Genomic DNA, 9,788 nt, shown 5'->3' with positions numbered 1-9,788 from the left:
ACGACACACTACGTATCCAAACACCAAGAACCAAAAACTACGAACCAAGAACCTTCGTCTCTTGAGTCGCACAAATTTATAGATTTTTTTACAGCAGTCGCCTCTCCATTGGTCTCTCATTGTCACCTGGTGACAATTCGAAACCTAATGGAGGGCGCGGGAGAGGTTAACATAGCGACTGAATATGATCCTCTCTCTCGTCGCGTTTTCCTCGAATTTCTCCGTTTCCATTGTTTAACTAATTTTCCGAAAAAAACCAATTGCATTGTTCAATCGAGACACCTAATCCGTTTCCTTAGCGTCTGAAAAGGAGCTCTTTATTTTCGATCGAACCCATAATTCGGACCTCTCAGTCGACCCATGTTCGGGTCCTCACAAATAGTCAATAAGTTGCCAAGTGTTGATATATGTCACCTTAGTGTGTCTGCAAAGAAACAGAAATAGTATGTAATCCTTTTAATTTGGTAATTGAGAATGGGGAAAAGAATAATATATTCTTTTGTTCCCAGAATGTTATGATAGACATGACAGACATACAATAACATACAGATTTTGCCAAGATTCTTAAGTGATAAGAATTTGTCAAATATAATTAATCCTTTATTTAAATAGTTGTAAGAATATGTTTGTTGATAAAATTAATGTTAGGCCTGTGCTAACTATTATGATTGTTGCAATTGTGTTATTGCTTTTTTCAGTTTGTGTTCAAAGAAATAGAATTTTTACCATTTTGTACTACAACTCAACTTTTTATACCATATGCATTAAAAAGCTCTATATCAGGAAATTTAATAAACAACCATTGATAATGGATTTTAATTTAATAAAGAATTAGACACTGCACCTCTAATAGTGGATGAAGTTGGAGAAATGCTAACATTTTTGACACAGCTAATAGGACACCTCAGATATAGATAAGTGGGATGCCAGTGCAGGATAGAAAAGAAAGATGGGATAGCATTTCTCCAACTTCACCCACTGCTAAAGGGGCATTGCTTAATTCAGTAGATAAACTACAGTGGATAGTTTAACCTTGATAATGGATTTTTAGGTATTTATAAACTCTCAGCAAATTAGAAAAGCTACTGAAATTGTAGATTTTTCTTAAAACTTTCTACTTGTGGGTACTAAGAGGGCCTTATTTATCAAGAACATTATGGGTTTGGCCAAGTGGACCATCCAGATATGTTGAGTTCATCTCTCATCACCTGCTGGGTGGTGAGGGATGAATTCAACATATCTGGATAGTCCACCTCTCTGAAAAATTCCTGGGTTTTTTCAACCCATCTGCATTTGGTCCACAAAGCAGTAGGCTGCCACCTGGGTGGTTACTCAGCCATCAGAGATTGAAGATTAAATGCTTGTTTCAGTTGTATTTTCTGATAGCATAGGCCAGTGATGGCAAACCTTTTTTTGAAAATGGGTCAAAACTGAATTCAAAATTTAACTCCAAATTGTGGGCCAAATATTTAATTTGAGTAATTACAAAATTAAAAAAAAGCATACAAATTTTACTTTATTTAATTTTTTTAATCTATATGATAATTAGTGTTTGCTGTTTTTATTATATTCTAAATAACTTGGCATCCCATTTACACATTAAAATAACTCACTTATCTTCTAAATTGAGGATAGTAACTATCTTTTTATTTACTGAAACCATTTTGACTATGTATAAGTCATTTTCATTAGTCATTGCATAATAGAATAAATACAACTGACCTTTGGAACAAGTTGTGGAACATTGTTAACCTCTATATAAGCTTAAAGAAAATATTAATGTGATTATAACAAAAATATTTCATTTAATAGGAAATCTTCTGTTGTTTATCTGATAACTTTTCTAGGTTTATAATTAGTGGTCTTTAAGACTTTTCACACAGATTTCAGACCTTTGATAGTACATATCCAAGGTTTTGAAATCTATCAAATATTTTGTGATTTATAAGAACCTAATACTTTCTAAACATTCAATGTGGGACTTGGCTGGCAAAGCCATCTTCAGTCAATAACTCTCCAATGCTGGGATAGAATACATATACACAACATACCAATACCAGCACAGTTGAAATTTAAAAATATTTACTAATGTTTTCATCCGTTTATAACAGACATCTTCAGGCATATAACACAGAACAAAATGTTACATTCATGCATTATATTCCTGAAGATGTCTGTTATAAACAGATGGAAATGTTAGTAAATATTTCTTAATTTCAAGTGTGCTGGTATTGGTATGTTTTGTATGTTTGTTTATTTAATGTAGGGACATTGAAATTGTTGCACAGGTTATGGGATTGCCATCATTGGTGTAGATCTTTAGGCTTTTGTTTGAAGTTTGGACTTTTGATTTAAAGAACTCAATCACATTACTTTAAAAAATTATTTCCTGGCAACAGTCTCCAGGGTGGTGTTTATAAAAGTTAGGAGTGTAAAATGACATGTTTTATCATTGATATTTGAACTAGTTCAAAGCATATAAGTTAAATTTTTGAATATTTTTATTAGTTTCATCTATTTATTTAAAAAAACCTTTTTAAGGATTTTTTTTCTTGATAGTAGCAAATTTTAAATTTACTGATTTTAAAAGTAATATAGAGTAATACTTTATTAATAAATATTGGATTATTTTTCTAGGAATCAAAATTTAAAGAAACAGGTGTCTTAACTCCAGAAGAAGTAAGTTAATTTAAAAATTATACTATTTAAAAATTTTTCTTTATTAAATGAGTTAATAAATTTGTGTGTTTATATAAAGGTGTTTTGCAAAATATATTAAGAGGGAAGAAATTAAATTTAAATAGTGAAATTAATTTTTGGGTTACTGAACTAAATACCTTCCTAGTTTTATTGACTGGTTACAGTTTTTACCCATTATGTTTTTATTTATAAATTCGTTTTATTTTATATTGTTTACTAGTGTCTGAATATCATTATAATGTGTATTTTGCCATATTTTGGCTATTTTAAGTATCAAATTAAATAATTTAAAATACATTAAGTTATTTTTTACCTGGAGCAGTCAGTAGTTGACGATCAACTAAATATAACTGAAAGATGTATTTGTTTAAATTTGCAGCTGTCAGGTTGGCAAACTGAAAATATTATAGCTATGTATTCTAGTTAAAAAATTTATTAACTTAGAATAAGAATTAGACACAACAGATACTAACTGTGTACAAAATGGACCCGTGACATTTAAAAGCACTTTGAAAGAGTATATAAGTCTACTCTAAAAACTGGTTATACTTAATAAAAAACTCATTCAACACTAATATTAGCTCAATATTACAAGGTGGTTTATTAATATGAATGTTTTTGTCTGTTTAAAATGGACATCCTCAGATATGTAACTGGTATTAGTATTTGAGCGAGTTTTTTTTAATGAGTAGATATGCAAAAAAATGTTTATCATATCTGTGAGCTGCTGAAGTTTTACCTTCAGAGCATCAATAATCATAAATATATGCTACCTGGATATAATTTGTACCCACTTAGTAAATTAGTAATAGTAAATATNGGTTACTGAACTAAATACCTTCCTAGTTTTATTGACTGGTTACAGTTTTTACCCATTATGTTTTTATTTATAAATTCGTTTTATTTTATATTGTTTACTAGTGTCTGAATATCATTATAATGTGTATTTTGCCATATTTTGGCTATTTTAAGTATCAAATTAAATAATTTAAAATACATTAAGTTATTTTTTACCTGGAGCAGTCAGTAGTTGACGATCAACTAAATATAACTGAAAGATGTATTTGTTTAAATTTGCAGCTGTCAGGTTGGCAAACTGAAAATATTATAGCTATGTATTCTAGTTAAAAAATTTATTAACTTAGAATAAGAATTAGACACAACAGATACTAACTGTGTACAAAATGGACCCGTGACATTTAAAAGCACTTTGAAAGAGTATATAAGTCTACTCTAAAAACTGGTTATACTTAATAAAAAACTCATTCAACACTAATATTAGCTCAATATTACAAGGTGGTTTATTAATATGAATGTTTTTGTCTGTTTAAAATGGACATCCTCAGATATGTAACTGGTATTAGTATTTGAGCGAGTTTTTTTTTAATGAGTAGATATGCAAAAAAATGTTTATCATATCTGTGAGCTGCTGAAGTTTTACCTTCAGAGCATCAATAATCATAAATATATGCTACCTGGATATAATTTGTACCCACTTAGTAAATTAGTAATAGTAAATATAAAATAGTAAATGAAAGATTAATAAATTTCATTATTTGAATTTAATCACTGTTTCTTTATAGATAAATGAATGCTACACTTTAAATTACTGTAATAATGGTAATTATTATCCAAGAAGTATGCATGTACTGTACACCAGTCAATAGAGTAACTGTCAGCAGTGGCATGCCATCATTGGAAGCAATGGATACACCACTTCCCTTGTATTTTCTAAAAAATAAATACATATTAATTTTAATTATGTGAAAATAATCGCACAATATTTTATTATAACCACATTACGTATCTTATTACAAATTTCTATACTACACTTGAAAAAAAAAAGATAAGATTGCTATTGTATATTCGAATTAGTGGTGGAGTGGAAGCGCTGTATTGTCAGCTTCCAAACATCCAGATTCGCGCATGCGCTTTACAGAGCACAAACCTCACTCGGTTTAGCCGGTGGAAGCCAAGGACCTCGGATGGATGCTATACATATACCGCATCCAATTCTATCCAGGACTGGTTCTGGGCTTTTAGCCGCATGCCTGCTAGATATTTGGCCGCCCTCACCCGATTACGTGAATCACGAGTAGATTTATAACTTAACTCAACCGATAAGAATTTACTGGTATGATTTTATGATAGTTAAAAAAATCCATTAAAATATTTGATATTTTTATTCCGCTCTCCGATTTTATATTACTCATGGATTTCAATGTTAAACCGGTGATATTACGATTTCGTATATCCCATCTTTAAGGGGATGTAGAAAAAAATGTGTACAATCAGAGAAGGCATTTTGTGTTCTGCAATTTGAAAAGTTGGAATTATTTATCATTGTGCAACATGAGTAATCTGCAGGAGTTGTAGAATTGTGGCTGCTGTGGGAGCAGTGACAAGATATGCTATAGTGAGTGTAGGAAGAATTTGAGTATTGATTGGATGTGTGCTGTGACACAAGGTGCACATTGAGAAATTGTGAGAGGAAAATGTGAAACTTGGACACTTTCCAATGTTTTAATGTACATTACAAAATTCTCAGATAATAATTAAGATAATTATATTAATTTAAAATGGTAGCATTCTTTTTGTAAGGCTCCATATCTGAGTATAATCTTAATTCTTTAATACTTGAATGATTTGGTCTCCTATTCTGCTCTAGTTTTCTTTATTAATATAAAATTATATTATATATAATCATTACTGCTTNTCTTATTACAAATTTCTATTCTACATGTGAGAAAAAAAAGATAAGATTGCTATTGTATATTCGAATATTAGTGGTGGAGTGGAAGCGCTGTATTGTCAGCTTCCAAACATCCAGATTCGCGCATGCGCTTTACAGAGCACAAACCTCACTCGGTTTAGCCGGTGGAAGCCAAGGACCTCGGATGGATGCTATACATATACCGCATCCAATTCTATCCAGGACTGGTTCTGGGCTTTTAGCCGCATGCCTGCTAGATATTTGGCCGCCCTCACCCGATTACGTGAATCACGAGTAGATTTATAACTTAACTCAACCGATAAGAATTTACTGGTATGATTTTATGATAGTTAAAAAAATCCATTAAAATATTTGATATTTTTATTCCGCTCTCCGATTTTATATTACTCATGGATTTCAATGTTAAACCGGTGATATTACGATTTCGTATATCCCATCTTTAAGGGGATGTAGAAAAAAATGTGTACAATCAGAGAAGGCATTTTGTGTTCTGCAATTTGAAAAGTTGGAATTATTTATCATTGTGCAACATGAGTAATCTGCAGGAGTTGTAGAATTGTGGCTGCTGTGGGAGCAGTGACAAGATATGCTATAGTGAGTGTAGGAAGAATTTGAGTATTGATTGGATGTGTGCTGTGACACAAGGTGCACATTGAGAAATTGTGAGAGGAAAATGTGAAACTTGGACACTTTCCAATGTTTTAATGTACATTACAAAATTCTCAGATAATAATTAAGATAATTATATTAATTTAAAATGGTAGCATTCTTTTTGTAAGGCTCCATATCTGAGTATAATCTTAATTCTTTAATACTTGAATGATTTGGTCTCCTATTCTGCTCTAGTTTTCTATATATAATTTTATATTAATAAATTATATTATATATAATCATTACTGCTTGTTATTTTTTTGTTACTTTTTAATTACTATCCTCAGATTTTGCAGTACAGACAAACATGTAGATTTTCTTTTCAAGATAAATGTTTTTAGTTTTTTAAATTTATTTGGATTACTATTTTAATCCATAAGACTTATACTTTTTTTTATTTATAGAGATAAAAAAATTAATATAAACATTTTATAAGAATTAAAAGCTTTTTATTTAACTTAATTTTTGTATTTTCAATAAAACAAACTAAAAATATTTTTAATAAATTCATGAAATGGTTATAAAAACTTAATTAAAAAATAACAAGCAATTATTTATTGCGATGTCATCACAATGCTGGACTGCAATTTTTAATCATATTTTTAAAAATTTAATTAAAAATATATGGTCTAACTTTATTCCGGATAAAATTTTAAATTGAATAACATGACTTCCAGTCCAAATAGAATGTTAGTACGGGTAGCCCTCGGTTTATGCCGCAGTTCCGTTCCTACAAAAGCCGGCGCAAATCGAATCGGCGTAAAGTGAACCCGTATTTACAGTGACGTATAGGGTTAGGTTCTACATAAGTGAAAAATAAGCTAATAATTTTGTTTATTAATACAATATAATACAAAATACATATAAATTTTTAATTTTTAAAGTGTATTTTATCATAAAATAAAGTAAAATGTTTTTATTTAAAAATTTTAGTTTCGAATTTCTTACATTTTTCGGAAAAAAGTATCCATCTTTAATTGTTTACATTTTTTATTTCTTTCATTAAGACTTTTGGAATATGGTCGAATATGATGCTCCTTTTTACATTTGCACTTTGCTCCCAACATTGTCTAACTCATAAACTTCATCTGTCAAACTTTCCTTAGTTGAAAGGATACGTTAACCCAATGTAGAGCTACAGACGAGCGAAGACACTGATTGGTCGACCACCGGTCGCATATATAAGGTCAGTTTGAGCAGGAAAATTCAAGGTGGCTAAGGAGAGATAAATATCGTCTGGCCAACAAGAAGTAGATTTGTCTCACTAATGATAATTTGTGATCGCCGGAAGTGCTATTGCGTCGTAAGGTGTTTTCCTGAATGAACTGATATGGGATACATTCATTGGCGCTATGGATTCGGACATCATTTATTGGACTATTAAGTTTAGTATCTTGACTCATGGGTACCTGAACGTTTAGTATTTTAATATTAATTTAATGCAAATGTATACATACCCAATAATATTATAGATAGGGAAAATCGGGGAATTACACCTCGAAATGGCGAATTGCGCAGCGGCATTATTGTGATTCGGCGTAAATTGAACCGGAATAAACCGAGGGCTACCTGTATATTGTTAATCAGGACCCTCTGTTTCTAAGCTTTCCATATCTGGTCTTCACATTTATTTGTCTATCTCAGTTCTCTAGATTGAAGGAGTAAGACAGTAGCTTCTTTGAGTTTAAACATTTTGATCGAATAGTGATGAAACACTGATGTACATTATTTGTAAATTCTTTCACAGATAATAGGTTAATTTTAACACTCTTTGAGAGGGATAATTATATTTAGTATACTAAAATAATGAACTTAGATAAACATGACTTTAAAAATGAATTGTCACCTGAATATTTGAGGTGGAGCCTTAGTGAAGCTTCTTCTGTGTAGCTTACAAAATTGTTTGTTCTCAAAATCTGTTCAATTGATTTGGTTAAACTTTGCCATTTTCCATTAATTGTCATGAGGAATCCAAAAATGCAATAAAAAATGAGGCCATGACTTCATTTTTTAGATTTAAGGTTGTCACGAGTGTGTGACAAAGCAGTATCACATGAATTGAATGATTTTATTGTGTGATATTTCAGTCGCTAGCACATCATCTATGGGCTTATAGAATCAAGTTTGTTTTCAAAATTTAATAGGCCAATTTTGATAAAACTTTGCCATTTTCCATTGAGATGAAGGAATCCAGAAATGTAATGTGAATCCATTTAAATGTAAAGAATCCAGCAACATGCTGCTTAACTTTCCTGGAAACATTTAAGATTTTGATGGCGACATCTGTTGCAATATTTAATTTAAAAAACTTTTAATATTTTTAATTATTATAAAATAGTAAAATGCTTAGTTTTGATGGTAGGGATGGCTTTTATAAAAAATTGTAAATGCTAATGAGCAATTATTTATTGTGGTATCATAATGCTGGGCTGCAATTTTTAATCATATTTTTAAAATTTATTTAATATAAAATATATGCTCCATCTCAAATTAGTAGTATCTTGCCCCTGTACATCATACTTTTCCTGTTATCAATATTGTCATGCCACTCATCTAACTCCTTTCAGGGGAAATTTTTGAATTGAAATAAATGTTTTTAATTTTTTTAAAAAGATTCCTAGTTTGGACCAGAAGTTCATATATAGTTAATCAGGGCTTCCTACCCCTAAGCTTTCCATATCTGCTCTTGAATTTCATTTATAAACACCATTCTTGAGATTAAGGACAGACAGACAGATGACAGTGGGAATTTATAGGTTACAATTTTTGAAATTATAGTCTAATGAGAGAGCTCCATTAACCAGTTATAAATTGCATTAGCAAATTGTTTTCAATTAGAAATTTTTTATTTCTAATTTTAACTGTTAAATATAGAATATCTGTGTCCAAAGTTTTACTGATTGAACTAATTAAATAATTTTTGATGATATGGCAATATTTTTGAATATTTAAATATGTATAGAAATAAATGTAAAGCATATTTTTAATTGTATTTCACTTGAATTAAAATGTGAAAAAATTAAAGTATAATTAAACCTTGATTTAATGCTGCTGTTTGTTTACTCTGAATTTGACACTATATTGAGTGTAGTGCTAAATTGAAAGACTTCAAACAATAATAGTTTCATATATTAATGATAGTTACATAAAAGTTTGTATTTAAGTTTTTGAAATTCACATGGTTTGGTGGTGATAATGTCATTTTCAATGCAAAATTACAATTTAATATTTTACAGATATTAAAGGATTTTTCACTTAATATTTAGAGGAAATATGTTTACAAATATTCATTGGTGTATTACATGAGTGGTTCTATTTAGGATGGAACTATATTGAGATTTGAGTGTACAGTAGAACCTCGATTATCCGGACTAATTGGGGATGAAGATAGTCCGGATAAGGAAAAATCCGGATAATCGAAACAAATACTTTAATTTGTCTTTTAATGATAACACAACACGTTTTCTTTTCGATGACATGTCGTTAATATTAAAAGCGAATACTGTATTTAAATCGTGATCAAATTTTCAAGAAACAAACGTTCGTATTGAATTTGGACTACTACTGACCAACGCTAACAAACTACCTATTGTTTAAAAGGCCCTCTGGTGGCGCAAGAAGACGGATTTTATAAAATAAAAAGCAGTTGAAACTGCATTTTTATGAATAAAAATTTGACAAACTATTTATCGTTTTATGACGA

The 9,788-nt window shown here is 30.1% G+C and overlaps 2 protein-coding genes across 3 annotated transcripts in view; one reads left to right on the top strand and one right to left on the bottom strand.

Annotated features, from left to right (window-relative positions):
* Positions 1 to 9,788, bottom strand: part of LOC111623469 (general transcription factor II-I repeat domain-containing protein 2-like) — a 34,179-nt gene that overhangs the window by 15,263 nt on the left and 9,128 nt on the right. The window lies entirely within an intron of this gene.
* The window catches only part of LOC111623474 (ubiquitin-like-conjugating enzyme ATG3), a 30,006-nt gene continuing 22,846 nt past the window's right edge, over positions 2,629 to 9,788 (top strand). For both annotated transcript variants that reach the window (XM_023366059.1, XM_023366058.1), the window contains exon 1: positions 2,629 to 2,679. The gene's annotated coding sequence lies outside the window, so the exon portion shown is untranslated. The remainder of the gene's footprint in view (positions 2,680 to 9,788) is intronic.

The sequence above is a fragment of the Centruroides sculpturatus genome, unplaced genomic scaffold (genome assembly GCF_000671375.1).
Source record: "Centruroides sculpturatus isolate CEXI.00-Female unplaced genomic scaffold, Cexi_2.0 scaffold115, whole genome shotgun sequence".
Lineage (NCBI taxonomy): Eukaryota > Metazoa > Arthropoda > Arachnida > Scorpiones > Buthidae > Centruroides > Centruroides sculpturatus.
This window is presented reverse-complemented; position numbering and strand designations above follow the sequence as displayed.